We start from the raw sequence: 15,156 nt of genomic DNA on the forward strand, positions 1-15,156 counted from the left end.
ACTGATACAATGCACACGGACAAAGGCAGAATTATGTGGGTGCCAAAACGATTAGTCTGCTCCTCGGATAGTTGATCAGACGACAAATCTGGTAATTGATTCTTTGTTTGGCAAAAATGCCAAACATTGGCTGGTACCAGCTTTGCAAATGTGAGGATCTGCTGCCTCTGTCGGTTTTATATTAACTTAAATCAAATACTTTCAGGGTCTGTGCTGTTGGTCAGATAAAAACAGCAATTTGAAGATGTCCCCACGGACTCTGGGACAGTGTGATGGGCATTTCTTTCACTGATATCCGGCAGTTGCTCATCATTTTTGGAGACCTTTTTCATCGTCATTTAACAGTGTACAGCAGTGTGCAAACAGGAAATGATAGGAGAGAAGATGCACGTTATGAGGGCGGTGTCTTGATACCATCATAGACTGTTAATGAGCCTTAAAATATACCCTTTGGATCCACACGGTTTCATATTTTTAGCCTCCCACAGTTTGCCATGAAGGTATGTAGACGCGCTCTTCATCAACTGAATGCATGTGAACAACTCCCTGAGCTCCGCCATCCTTCAAACCTGTCACTGGAAAGAATAGCAGGAAGAAACTGTAGCCTGATACTGTATTTATAGCGCCAGTGGTCTCATTAGGTCTACTTAATCCCACATGCAGCTGTAAACGATCTCCATCATTACCAGATTTCGGTGAGGTAATCAGTAGAGATCTACAGCCCGTGATCCGACACGAACGCCTCAACCAGAATGTGTTATTTTTACTTTTTAAATAATAACAGCGCGACTAAAATAAATCACTCACTTCCTCCATTTTTATTTCAAACGTGCCACACAGACTCGTCCCTCAGGAGGCTGAACTTATTAATTAAATGCTGCTGACTGTTGTTTATCTCAGTCCATGTGTCAGTGTCATCCCTCTCAATTTAGTCTTTCCAATGTAGAATAATGGCTCACTGGTTTCAAAAAGGAAGTCCAACTGTATGTAAGCTTATGAGAAAATGACCTTACGTCTCACTTGATTTATTAGCTTTGTGAGTCTATGGTCTCGATTTCTAGTTTCAGGTCTTTTTAAATACAACATGATGTTCATTTTGTAGTGATGGTCCCATTTAGAGTAAAATAAGCAATAAAGTAGGTTTTGCTTGTGATCGATAAGATCCAATCAGGATATCCGACCCAGCTCCATCTCTCTCATCCAAATATGGTCACATCTGGCTTTAAAAAACCAAGATGGCGGAGGGTGGTAGTTCACAAATCAATGGGTGGGTCGACACTTGGTGTAAATCAAACAGCTTCAGTAACTGCGAGAAGTTCGAGGCCAGATCGTAGTAGCATTAGCTGCTAATGCTAGAGTTGCTTGCATGCTTGGCTGCTACTTCCTGCATTCATTTTGTCAGCGGTCACTGTGTTCGCAGTACCAGTAGTGTAGACCGAGTTAAGCTGATGGGATTCACACTCTTTCCCACACATTAATGCTCTTATTTTGACAGTAGGTTAATCTTAAATACTTTCATCAGCAGACGTACACGCTGCCCGCTGTAAAGATTAAAACACACTGAGGCTTTGGTTTTCTTCCAGCTGCGTACGAGTCGTCAAGGGCGACGTGCCGCTCTGCACAAGATGAGTCAGTTGACATTGAACCAACATTTTAAAAAATCTGTTTTGTGTTGTTATAAAAGGTCGGGTTTCAGCGCCACATTCAGCTGCCTGCACTTATAAAAACGCTGCGACTGTGCGGACGGACTCTGTTAACACATTAACACTTCTCCCGTGGCACGCTGGGAACGGGTCGAGTGTCGTGTCCGTTCAGCTGCGCGAGATCAGGATCGAACTGGAGGACTGGCGTCGACTCAGACATCATTAATACACGCTCCGTTAGAGATTTTTAATTTGTGGTATCAGTAATGTGATTAAATGTTTTTTATCTTCATCAGCGCCGACTGGTTCCCACCGCATGCTCCACGATTACAGTTAAACCCACTGAGTGTGAAACCCTGCGGCCGACGAAAGATTTTGATGTTTTTTTATAAAAAAAATTCTCCCTATTAAAATGTAACATCTCCAAAAACCATGAATTGATTTTTATGACATTTTATTATATGACATCATCACCTGAGCTCGCACAAGTGTTTCATTTCAGTCCCCTCCTTTTATTGTTGTAATCACCTGAGGCTCTGATTTGATTTAGTCTATAAGCCAAGAATGGAGGAGCTGCAGTGTGTGTGTGTGTGTGTGTGTGTGTGTGTGTGTGTGTGTGTGTGTGTGTGTGTGATAGAGAGGATTCATGCCGATGCATTTTAATAAGAATGGTGGGAAGTGACAAGGGAATATTCATCATATCACACTTCCCGGTCTCCTCATGGCATCATCTTGTACCCAACATATCATTTTCTGAGTATGTGTGCGAGTGCGTTACGCTGCTGTCATGTGCCTTTGTTAAATAAATAGCTCACGCACGCAGAGATCCTGGTTGAGAGCAGCTGGGGGTTGGGCTGATGGTTTAACACACCCTCTCACAAGATCAGAGGTTGAGTCAACTCCGCTGTTGATAAGATTAGGTTCACTACAGGGAGGCGATTTCCAGTCGAGCACTGAAGCATTGCTGCTGGCTGCCCGTGACTTTTGATCAGTGCTGAAAAACGTACGTCTGCATCTCTGAGTGACGCAGAAAAAGACACAAGCTCACTGTGTAAACACGGAGATTGAAATATTCCCAAATGTGGGTCAGCGTTACCTCAAGAGTGGCTGAACTAATAATCGAAATGTTATCGAAGCCGCAGTACAGCCAAGTGACACGGAGCTGCAATTTTTAAGTAAAATGTGTCGACATGTATAAATGAAGGTGCCACAGCGATGCCGCCGGTCTAGAAAATAATATTTTCTAGATGTAAGGAAACGCTTGTTTGGTAGAAAACCAGCAAATATCACATTATCATAATTTTCATATTTTCATTCAGTCCTACAAAAAAACAATCTACCAGTATATTCATTTATTTATTTTCTCCAAGCCCATATTTAATGGTCTTCTCGCTGGAATATAGTCATGGCCTTGTGCAAAGATATTTGTTTTCTGCATCTCAGAACAACCTTTAAAATGTGAAATTGATTCGGTGCATCGACATTTGTTTTAGGTTTTTAAAACTTGACCATTTGGGATCAATATCACAAGATAGTTGAGTTTGTTTTGGAGCTTCAGCTTTATACCTGCGAGACATAAATCCATTCATCACTTACAATTGTCACATATGTCTCCCAAACTTCCGTCTGTTTTCGAACTCTCTCTGTGACTCGTGTGGTTATAATGAAACCTGCAGCTCTGACGAGAACACGGATGCTTCATTCATGTACTTTAAAGAGCACATGTATGTATTTAATCCATACGCTCCATTTAATTGGCAACTCTATTTAGAAAGACAGTGAAAATACAATAATGGAAAAGCACATTATTGACGTTTTTTTTATTAAGAAAGAGGATTCAGGAAAAAATCATCTGTTGATTTGTCTCCAGCCCTCGTAGCTGAAACATATATTAGAAAAGTTAAAACAGAGGTTAGAGATGAAAAGATTGTTTGTAGTATTTCCTGCTTCCTGTTCCCTCCTGCACTTGCATGCCAACTGTGTTTGAAGGGTCATGGCATATGCCTTTCTTTAGTGGTGTGAGCGTGGATGGAGATTAGATCTGAAACAGGTTGGAGATAAAAAAAATGTATCAGCGTGGACGTAGCCTTACATTCTCACAACTTGTTTTCTTAAACACAGAAAGAGGAGACTCGCGTAAGTCCGATCTAATAAAATGTGCAGAGCTGCGGTTGTGTTCTTTGGCTGAACATTTATTGACCAAAGTTAGGATTAATCTTAAGAAGCACATGTTCAGCATTTTTTAATAAGCACAAAGCCAGGAACACATTGCGTAACCTCGGGCCCCGATGTTATCATATCCCAAGCATATTCAAGGAATTTGAGCTGAGTTGGACCTGATCCTGTAGTTGGTTAACCTGTGATTATCAGTCAGTATGAGTCGGTCCTTTATCGGAGCTGCACACCTCCCCGGCCTCGTAGTCAAATACTGAACTCAGAAGGTTTCTGCCTGACGTTTCACTCCACTGGTGCTTCATTGTTGTGTAAAGGTTGTGTAAGCAGACACCTGTCCCACCGGCGCTGTATCTCTGTCGTAGATACCTGGAGCAACACAATGCAGAGCTGAATAGGTGCGATGGAACCGCAGCTATTATTGGGAAAGGAGGACTGATTGTAAAGGAAAGGTCGTGTGAAAGATCAGGAGTGTTTGGGACTTTGTGTCTATTTGGAGCATGTAGGTCAAACACTACACACATGAAGCCGGCTCACATTTTAAAAGGCGTGTGAGATAAGAGGTCACTCTTACACACCTTTATATACATTGTCAGTAACCTAAGATACTCTCAGTGACAGCGTAAATAATGTGTACGGGTCATTTTGTGTATGCTTTAAGAAGATATCGCTGCGGGCGGCTATTGTATGTCTTACCTGACTGACAAGCGAGTAAAGGGCCAAACAAAATGCGGATTATGTCATGTAGCACATCATTTGTCCCTTTCTTTTGGTTCTCCATGGGTCTTTATGACAGAAATCTGAGACTAACAGGCCCGTCAGGTGAATACATGTCACAGTCAACAGTATTATTATTTGTTAGGTATGACTTTTTGTATGAGGCTGTAATGTTCTAATAATTTCCTCATATTTTCCAAGAAGTTTCATTGAAGTAAAAGTAAATTTTGTGTAGAATAAGTGTCTTGCTGTGAGGCCGCACCTGTACTTGAACACATCGGTGCCTTTAGCTACATGCTAATGTCAGCCTGGGAACATGCTAACTTGCTGATGTTTAACTGGTATGATGTTTTGTAGCATGCTAGCATTTGCTAAACAAACTAAACTAAAGTACAGCTGAGGCTGATGGGAATGTCAATCAGTTTGCAGTAATCTGATCATGAACTATAAACCAACATATTGGACATATTGCAAAATCTGGACATGTGAAAAGCTGTTAGGACTCATTCTCAGGGGATTGTGTAGAAAATGTGTCCAATAGTGTAGATAACACCGTCTGGGCCAAACAGACTGACCCAACATTCCCAGCATGGCTATAAAGTCGTACTTCCCCTCAGAAAAGCCTCAGAGTAGAAGTATAAAGGGACATAAAATGGAAATAATCAAGTGAACTACCTCTACGGAGTGCTTACATACGGCCCACAAGTAGGAACCCACTACTTTTCTGTCGGCACATTGTATTCAAGTTCCAACTCCTGATTAGAGAAGTCTCTTTTCTCCCCCAGTGTGATTGCACATAAATGCACCACTGCAGCGGACCGCGCTTTGATCTGCATCTCACACACACACACACACACACACACACACACACACACACACACACACACACACACACACAGCTCCGAAAGGCAGGAATAAACACAAAAACACCAAGAAATCTTAGTGGGTGGGAGCCAATCTTTCTGAGTGGGCCTCCAAAATAAAGTTATGTGTATGAGAAACGCTGACAAACGACTCTGCTGCTGCAGGAGACGAGCGCTCTCCACTCGGTTGTAACCTTTTATAAACTCTCGGGCTTATCAGTCAAGTGTCGGGCAGCGTATTGACTCGAACCTTTTACCTCATGCGAGTCTTCTTCTGGATCTGCTCATCAACTTGTCATATTACACTCACAGATAATAATGCAGCCGTACATCATGTTGTCGCGGGAGATTACAGCTATTAAAAGCCGCAGCTGGACATGTTTTCATATCTATATTGTGTTTTCAATATATGAAAATGGGTATTTACGTGTACGTGTCCATCGCTGATGAGCTTCAAGGGGCATTAGATCGCCCCGTGTGAGTTTTTACATGCGACGTGATGAACGCCCCTCACACTGCGCTGGCATTACACGTCAAAGGTCTGAAGTCATTATAATTCACCGGCTGACACGCCAGCCCGTCGTCACATTTGCTCATGATGGTATTACATCAACGTAATGACAATTCAAAGATGGCTTTATTGCGGATTATGCGACTGTAAGCGTGTGTGTGTGTGTGTGTGTGTGTGTGTGTCAGACTCACACACACGTACATGTTGTAGCCCCATCAGGAGCTGTGATACAGCACTATTCTGGAGACAGGAGGTGGCTCCAGGGTTGAATGGGCTTCATTGTGTTCCAACAGCACTATCTTGGAGACAGAGTGGCGAGCCAGTGAGCGTGCACACACACACACACACACCCACACACACACACACACACACACACACACACACACACACACACATATACAATATTCTGTACCCAGGCCTATGCTTGACCCCACAATGCTCTCTCTCATGTTCTGTTCCCCTCTCACTCTCTCGAACTCACACATAATGAGAAGCACTGTACTGGAATCAACGGCGGTCTTGTTCTCTAATAAGCGCTGCATATTAACACTGTTTGTCCACATTAGCTTCCTCTCATCTCTCCCAGCTCCACATACATCTGAGGCTCTCAAACACGTGAGAGAGTCCGGTCGTTACGTCTTTTGATGCAGACGCACGGGGATTTTTCTTTTTTTTCTTTTCTGCAGCATGCGAGTCTCTTATCTAGCTAATTCTGAATCACGCGAGACGAGAACGCGCTTCGGTTTTCTTCAACCAGCTGTGAGAGATGCAGCTGTCAGGACAGCACTCAAGACAGCGTTCACAGTCTCACACTGGCGTCGGTTTTCTTAACCTTTTTCTGGCCCATTACCCGATTTTGAGGCTTAAACGTTCTCATGACCGCGGAGGAAAATCACACCGGCAATTAGAGAAAGATCTGTATGAGCAAGCACGCTGATTTCTTTTTCTTTTTTTAAATGTGCTATCGTTCACCTTGAGGCCTACAAGCTATAAAATCACTCGTCACCGTAAGTTCAAGAAGACTGCGAAGACAAGAAGGGGCAAAACAGTAAACAAGCTGCAAGCAGAAGCATCCAGTTGAGTGTGAGGGGGGTGAAAAAATCCTGCAAGAGGAGCTCAATGTTTTTTAGCTTTTTGTTTTATTGTCAAGAACATCATTATTTGAACAAGCTTTGAACACAACCAGTCTATAGTCTATAATTTATATTCAGTGCTGTTAGCAAATGTTAACATGCTAAAACCCTAAGCTAAGATGCTTAGCATGGTAAACATTATACCGTCTACACGTCAGTGTGTTGTTTGTCACTGCGTGCATATGTTAGCATTTAGCTCAAAGCCTCCCTGTGCCTCAGTATCACAGCCTCACAGAGAAGCTAGCATAACTGCAGATGCTTTACAACCCTGTCTGATTATAAAGCAGCGTGTCATGGTGTTTAGCTTCAACTTATCTTATCTGATTTATACAGCTGTGTTTGCGTGTCTGTGTGATTATCTTGCTGTTAAGGGCAGGACAATATCTTCCATGATGCGTGTTAAGTATTGTTTGCTGTACTCTTTGTAATGGTTGCCTGTAAAACAAGTTTATTACCTTTATTGTCCAGTTGCATTGAGTCATTTTTGCATATCTAGAAATATAACGTTAACACTTCTACCCAGAGAGCTTTGGTTGTTGTGTAATGTACACATGCTAGTCAGGTTAGCCTAGCTTGTGTAGAGAATGGTTACACGGAAAGAGGCTTCACCACCTACTCGCTACTGATTTTAGATACTCGCTAGTCGCTACTGATTTTAGATACTCACTAGTCGCTACTGATTTTAGATAGGCGCACAGCAATAAGAAAAGACACAGGAGCGTTGATCTCCACACGTCTGCAACCACACTCATACTAAGAAACATGCATGTATTGGTTAAATGTTGCAATGAGTACCTTGATTTTATTGACTTAAATGTCAGATTTTTTCAAATTTAAAGCATAAAAATATTATTTTTGTGTACTAAAAGCATAAACAAAGCTGTGACCCCCTAAACTGAGCTCAGACTTCATTTTATGTTCTGTACTGTTACAGCTTTACTGTTAACACGACGCTCAGTTTGCTCTGTTGAATCCAAAAGACCAAAGCTGATCTTAGACTTAACAAGTGCGAACGTAAAGCTCTCGTTTAGTGATTGCAAGCAGGAGGGATGGGCGTGTTGAGTTTTGCAGAGCTGCAGAGAAGATGGCAAAAGAGGAAGTTGAGATGTGATAAAAATAATTAAAAAAAAACACACTGAGGGCTGGTCCACGCACACACATACACACCGTGTTGGCTGTCTCTCGTGTGCACACATGCTGTTAGATCTGTCTTCCCTCTCACACGCACATATGCTCTGACACTTCTATATCTGTGTGACACAAAAACACAAGCTCCCTCGTTGCTCTTGTTCTGCTCTCGCACTGTACGGCACAATCAGTGGATATACGACACACGGTGAAACGTGACTCGAATATAAAACCAGCCAGCGGGAGATAAAAGCCTGCAGACAGGTGGAAGTGTTCATGTGGACTGTATCAACGTAAATGAATGACGGATAATCAGCCTGCACATACTCGCAGTGAGTGCGTCTAACAGCAAACCGAATGGTTTCGTAAATCAGAGGATCTGAGGTACAGTTTGATGTAACTTCTGCTTCGATCGAGGGCTCACTTCCTCATTTCCTTGCAACACTTTTGCTTTAACTTGACATGCTTTTGCACCATGTTTCCCACAATAGCAATTTCTCAAATCCTCAAGTGACCTTCAGCTAAAATTCACTTCACATCAGACTGGGCATTTGAACTTGTCCTCCTCGGCTCAGCTGCCAGGAAGAACGTAGACTCTCTCTCTCCTCCAGGCAGGGCTTCATTATCAATGAATCTGCTGATTGCTTTCAAGATTAATGGATCGTTAACCCTTTAAAATGTCAAAAAAATGAGAAAAAACTTGAGTCATAATTTCCCGGAGCGTCTTCAAATCGTTTATTTTGTCCAGCTGACAGTGCAAAACACAAAGACTCTTCATTAACTATCATAAATGATGCAAGTACCTAACATTTACGAGACTTGAACCAGGAAATGTTAAAAAAAAGACTATCGATTGATCGTGCACGCAATATAAGCGACACATACGATAAAGAGACATTTACTTTTGCACTTACACAAAGTTGTGGGACTCAAACTAAGAGACAGACTGACAATAAACAAAGCCAAAATGATGCTGCAGAGGCAGATATTCAAGCTTTTAGTCCCTTCATGGCTCAAGCGCCATAAACCTTAAATAATAGGTGGTCTGCGACAACAATAACAACCCATTTAGACAATGCTGCTACTACACCAAACACAATATTGTCACAACAAATCATAGTCTTATCCGTTAAAGTGATTTAGGGCTGCAAACTAACAATTATTTACGAGATGAATAGTCTAATAGTCAATAAAATGTCAAAACAACTGTGAAAAATGCTCATCAAAGTTTCCAGCAGCCCAAAGTGAAGCGTTCAGATTGCTATTTTCGTCCAACCAACAGTCCAAAAGCAAAACACTCCTCATTTATGATCATAAGTGACAAAGAAAAGCAGCAAATCCTTACGATTAATGAGCTTAAACCAGGAAATGCTTGACTTCTTTTGCTGGCAAACAGATCGTTTATCAAAATAGTAGGTAAATCATTTTCTTTTAATCGATCACTTATCTACTAATTGTTGCTGCTCTACTTACAGACAGCGGTGGGTAATCTCCTTGTACCGACTAAACCAAAATGAAGAGTATTTCACTTGATGAAAGAGACTCAACGTTGGGTTTTTTTTGGCTAACAAGAACTGATCTCAAGACATTTGTTCCGCTGCTGCCACCGAATGATTGACAGGCGATGCATTTCAAAAAAACACCAGCGCAGCGAGCCCCTCAGCACCAGAGACGCCGCCCTAAAAGGATATCACAGACGAGCTCTTTAAACTTTGAACGTCTCCCTCCCTCATCTGGGGGCAGCTAGCTCACACAAGTCTGCCGTGTTATTTTCATTTTTGTGCAGTTTTTACACATGAAAGCTTCCCGGGATGACTACAGTCACCAGCTGCTGGGAGTCTTATGGTGTTCGATGCCTTGCTCAAGGGCAACTTGATTCTAGTTGCTAAAGGGGGAGAAGCCATTTTCCTCCTCCTGTAGTTGTCGCGGTTGTTTCTTATCAGCTGTCTTATATCAAGGTCGCTTTAATCTGTGGTTTAGTTTCTTATTGGCACGCACACGCGCACGCACACACACACGGTTACCTCGCTCTTATGTTCTCATTTCATGTCACCCCCTGCCTCTCTCTACCTATTTTTGTCTCCTCCTCGTTCTCCCAGACTGACTCTGTGTCACGCTGCCTCTCTGCAGGGTCTCCTGCCATTACTGCCACTCACTGTGTTTCATCACAGCGTTGAAATGTGACGGAGGAGCTGCTGAAAGAAACTTCTATTATTATACGAGTGGATTTTTGGCTGACGGGAAAAGAAACGGGGTCCGTCAAGACTTAAGACGACCGCGGGTGATAAACATGTAGATTAAATGAAATCGACTAGGAGGCTGTGTGAGCTGCCGAACTGCCAAAGTCTGATGTTTCTACTTGTATAAGTGGAACAAAAGGTGACTGTACATTACAAGTATGAATACTAATGTGGATGTAATGAATATTTCAGCCTCAACAAGCCGCAGATTTTTAGCGTCGTTGTTCAAGAAGCTACGACAAATTTGCTCGATGGCAGTAGTTGAGTGTTTCTGTCGCTTGCTACTTCTACAAACTTGAGAGCTTGGTGGAAAAAATGTGTCGGGTAGTGTTATTCATTGATGAGTGATGGTTTGTGGCGGGTCCATCAGGCCTGAAATGAAGCCCGCTTAGCTAAAATGTACTTTATTAAATCAATTAACCACCAGAGGAAAGAACTCAGTCGCCAGAATGAAAGTTGGAAATGAACATTTCTGCAACCACTTACAACTTTACGTTTCTTTACCTCCAGTTTCTGTTTTATGTCGTGACAAGGTTGTTCTTATGTTCTGGTTAGGTTTAGGAAAACATTGGCTTAAAATTCATGTTTCTGTCCAAACAAACATAGCTGGAAATGTCTTGAGGCCTCCTTAAAAATCACTTTGGATCCCAGACTCGGGGGTTTCACACCGTGATCGCTGGCTTGGCAGCCTCCTGCTGTCTGTACCTCACCCAGATATGAAAATCAGGTCGTAAACGTGTAATACGACCGTGATATGACATGTATTTGCATTAAAGGTCATTATGGTACTTAGTCTATGACCATGCAAATGTGGCTGAAGTTTGGGACCAGTGTCTACCTCAGGTGATTACAGCATCAGTGCGTCAGGATGTGGTCGGCTCTGCTGAATAATCTTTTGGGGGGAGAATCTTAAACAAACCTCGACGAAGAAAAGAAAACTACAGATTATCACATGAAATTAATCATGTCATGCTCTCTGTAGTTATTGGTTTTAAGTCACATTGCACTGACTGACAGCGGTTTTGTGTGGCGCAACACTGACGCCGTTGTTTCGCTGAGTGATTTAGTGACATGTTCGCAGGGTTTGTGAAAGCTCTGGTGCTTTTTTATTTTGGCTTGAGCTGAACGGTTCTCGTTGATGCAGACAGACTGTATGGAGAGCGTTGGCAAACTGCTCTTTTCTATTGAACAAAGCTCCCTATTACCGCTTATTTCCCAGAAAGAGCAGCGTGTGTTGTTTGTGTGCTCAAACTGACGCGCGTGCGACATTTCAACGTCCACAATTTGCCCTTAACGACTCATTGACGAGGCACGAAGTTAGAGAAAAAGCCCCCAACCGCTCTGTGCCCCTCACTGTTTCAGCGACATAATGTGGCATTTTATCAGAAAATAGAGCGGCTGTTTGTGCGTCTAAACGATCCAATTTATGTGTTTGAGCCGCGTACAGCTGCGCTGCTGTTAGAGGGACTGCGTCGCCATTGTCGGCTTAATTCAGGAATTTGTTGTTCAGTTTCCCTTCCAGACTTTCTTTGTCCTTAACGGGAAACTTAATTTAGGGAAAATCAAAAAGAATACAATGCACACTCGCACAAAAACACAATGCCGGCGCGATGACCCTCTCACCTCTCTTCAGAGCACGAGCTGTTGACTGGAAACTCATCTTGTCAAGAATAACCCCGCGTCACCCCACCGACTCACAGCCTCCCTCCTGCAGCCACCTCCTCTGCTCGCACTAATTACTCTCATTAAAGAAATCCACCCTCCTCTCCGCTTCTCACTTCTGCGTCCATCTTCTCTGCCATGATCCTTTTAAGGGCAGAGGAATTTTGTTTTTCTTTCCCTGATGCTCGGGAGCAAGAGGCTTTCCTGCCTGCTCTTTTACAGCCGGTTGATTGAAACAGAAGTGATCCAGGAAATTAGGCTTATTCTGCTCCTGATACCAAAAAATGCAAAATGTAAGCAATGCAAAGAGCAGGAAATTGAATGAGCAGTGAAGTGGGGGGCCGCTGGAGCGTTTCAGTGGTGAAACTTCGCAGCGAGTTGGGTTTTTTCAGCGAGGGGAGTCACTGCGGTTTAGAGCTGCGGTTCACAGACTTCCTCGGTTAGGGGTTAAGGTCATTGAACTGAGAGCTGATCAACAAAAGAAGGTATTTCTTCTTCGTGGGTCGTTTAATTTGAAGTCGTAGATTTACAGTATGTGTTTCCCTTTCATCTCACAGCCTTTCAGATTGTATTGAAGCCAGAGGGAGGGGGGGGGGCTTCTCAGGGTGGGAACTACTGGGTCATAGCACAGTTTTCCTGGAAGGTTTTTTTGTATGTCTTGGTGGCTCCATGCCCAGGGTTTTCTACTTTAGATTTTGCAAATAGCCTCTCTTCTTGAGAAAACCCCCCCCAGGCACAGAAAGTAGTTTTGAGACAGATGGGATACAGATGGCCGAAGAAGAAAAAAAAAGAGAGGGAGAAACAAATCTTAATATTAAAAAGCCTAAGAATAGTTCTCAGAGGCAGGTGTGTGGCTGCGAGCGAACAGGTAGCTCGAGCCGATTGATGTTTTTCAAAAGGAAAATTGAAATCCTAGAGGACGCTCACCTAAAACATTGATTTTTAAGTTTGGATCATAATTCCCTTCATCGCCCCGAGACAACAAATGTGCTGAAAATTGTTTTAGTCGCGTTGGCGCCGAGACAATTTACCCATGGCATCGATTAAGACCGCGCCGTATGATTTTAAAAACGTCTTCTCTGAGAGGAATGGTAGAAACATTTCTGCAGTATTGACACCTGCGTTATGGATTGCATCTGACTGAACCTTCTGGTGTCATTAATCCCATTTCTGTCAATTTTGTCTTCTGAAGGTCCAAATAACTGATGTTTTCTCCCACTATTCTCTACTATACCTTTTAAGTTTACTGTTTTAATGGATATCTTTTCTTGTTGGGATGGAAACACGTGAAGCAGCGTTTGGAGCATCTTGACAAAACGAGCCTGATTGTGTCAGGATGAGCAGCTCTTACGTGGCAGGTCGACTATGAGGTGTTTTTTAAAAAACGTCATTCATTTCAGATTGTGCTCTGTCGTTGCGTTGCAGATCACCGTCTGTCAGGCAGTATTTTTCATCATTCGGCCTTGTGTTCACCTTCACAGCACGAACGCAGGCAGGAAAACTAGCATGAAGGCAAAACAAACAAACACGGAGGAGAGTGAATGTCTAACCCGGACAGGAGAAGCACTCGCACCTAAAAGACGGGTTAGTTCTGTCACAAAAGTCCAACACGGACCAGACAGACAACCGTACTTTGCAATTTATGATTGATTTTGATATTGTTTTTTACCTTATTCACATTTTAGGCCTATATTCTTTTTGCAACTACAGTTAAAGGGTGTTTTTATTTGGCTTTTTATATTTTATACATTAACATTTCACATTTTCATATTTTGTTACATGGTTAATTGAAAATATGCACAACATTTCTGAATAAACGGATGAAGATAAGCAAGTAAGGGTACGTTTTATAATAAGACACGAGCCTGTCCAACGTGCTGTACGTCACCATGAATCTAGATATGAAATATTTGGCCATGTTGCAACACTCTATCTCTAAACCTGATCCGTAGCAGAGAAGATAGCAGATCATAGATAGCGGTTATCAAAACTGGTGCAGAAATTCTCAGTTCTCAGTTTCGCGGAAGACAATGCCATTCTTCTGTGTCCGGTCCCAGCTGCACAGCCGTATGCAAAAGACGGCACTCGGAGGGAGGCCGACACTCGCTAATCAACAGCAGCCATTAGTCGTCTCATCCTGCCATCACGAGAAGGAAGGCTTAACATCACTAATAGGCCCTCTGTAATTGTGTGTGTGTGTGTGTTTGTCAGCGTGTGCGTGTGGCTGATTGAAAGCTGAAGAGTCAAGATGAGGAGGAGCGGACAGATGTCGCCGAATTGCCAGGAACTCAATTAGATCTCGTCGAGTTGCGAGCCTGAACGTATGGGCGGCATGAGGATGTGAGTTTTCTATAAGGTAAAGAAGCTGTTGATATCTGCCTGTCGGTCTATTTATGTTCCCCGTTGGTCTTTTTTTATAGACACTCATTTGCCTGTGTGCGCCTGTGCATGCACCTTCCTGTCACCCTGTAACATCTAATAGCAATGGGTGAGGTGCGAGCCTGAGTGTCGCGCTCGCCCACCGCTCGCATCATTAACAAGGTTGTCCTCCGGGGTTTAATGAGCTGCCAGTCGCCTCTCCCTCCTCTCACATTCCCCTCTATAAACAGCCCAGATGGGACAGGTGCTCATTTTCAGATTTTTTCGATTTTTGCGGAGAGGTGAAAAAACAGAAATCCCTCGTTCGTCTAGTTGCCAGTCGGTCCATGTGACCGCGTGCACGTGTCAGACGAGGCCCTTATTTACCTCAACAAGAAAAGTGGCAGGTATTCATTAAAGACACGTCATTATTTCTTCTAGCAGGCGTTCAGAGCTTGTGTGGCATGAAATGAATTCATGACCTGTCAGTGACAACCTGAAGTGCACAGATTTATAGAAAGCGTTTGTATTGACAGCTTTATTAGACACTTCCTGCTACTACTAATAATGATTCTTTAATACAGGGGTCTTGATTTAATTACACGACCACACTTTTGATTTTGATCACGATCGGTCGAACGGCACAGGTTGTTTTTTGAGTTGAGATTATGTTTCCTGTTACATTGCTACATGCTAGCGCTAGTCGGTCACAACAGCTTCCAGATCCTC

General features: G+C 42.9%; 1 protein-coding gene across 3 annotated transcripts in view; it reads left to right on the forward strand.

The window, feature by feature from the left end:
* mgat3b (beta-1,4-mannosyl-glycoprotein 4-beta-N-acetylglucosaminyltransferase b) overlaps positions 1-15,156 on the forward strand; it is a 76,358-nt gene that overhangs the window by 12,900 nt on the left and 48,302 nt on the right. The window contains exon 1 of one of the 3 annotated variants that reach the window (XM_084378670.1): positions 14,366-14,425. The exons of the other annotated variants lie outside the window; for them this stretch is intronic. The gene's annotated coding sequence lies outside the window, so the exon portion shown is untranslated. Of the gene's footprint in view, positions 1-14,365; positions 14,426-15,156 lie in introns of those variants that run through there. 3 annotated transcript variants of the gene reach the window in all.

Source organism: Pagrus pagrus (genome assembly GCF_965226575.1).
Source record: "Pagrus pagrus genome assembly, chromosome: 2".
Classification (NCBI taxonomy): domain Eukaryota; kingdom Metazoa; phylum Chordata; class Actinopteri; order Spariformes; family Sparidae; genus Pagrus; species Pagrus pagrus.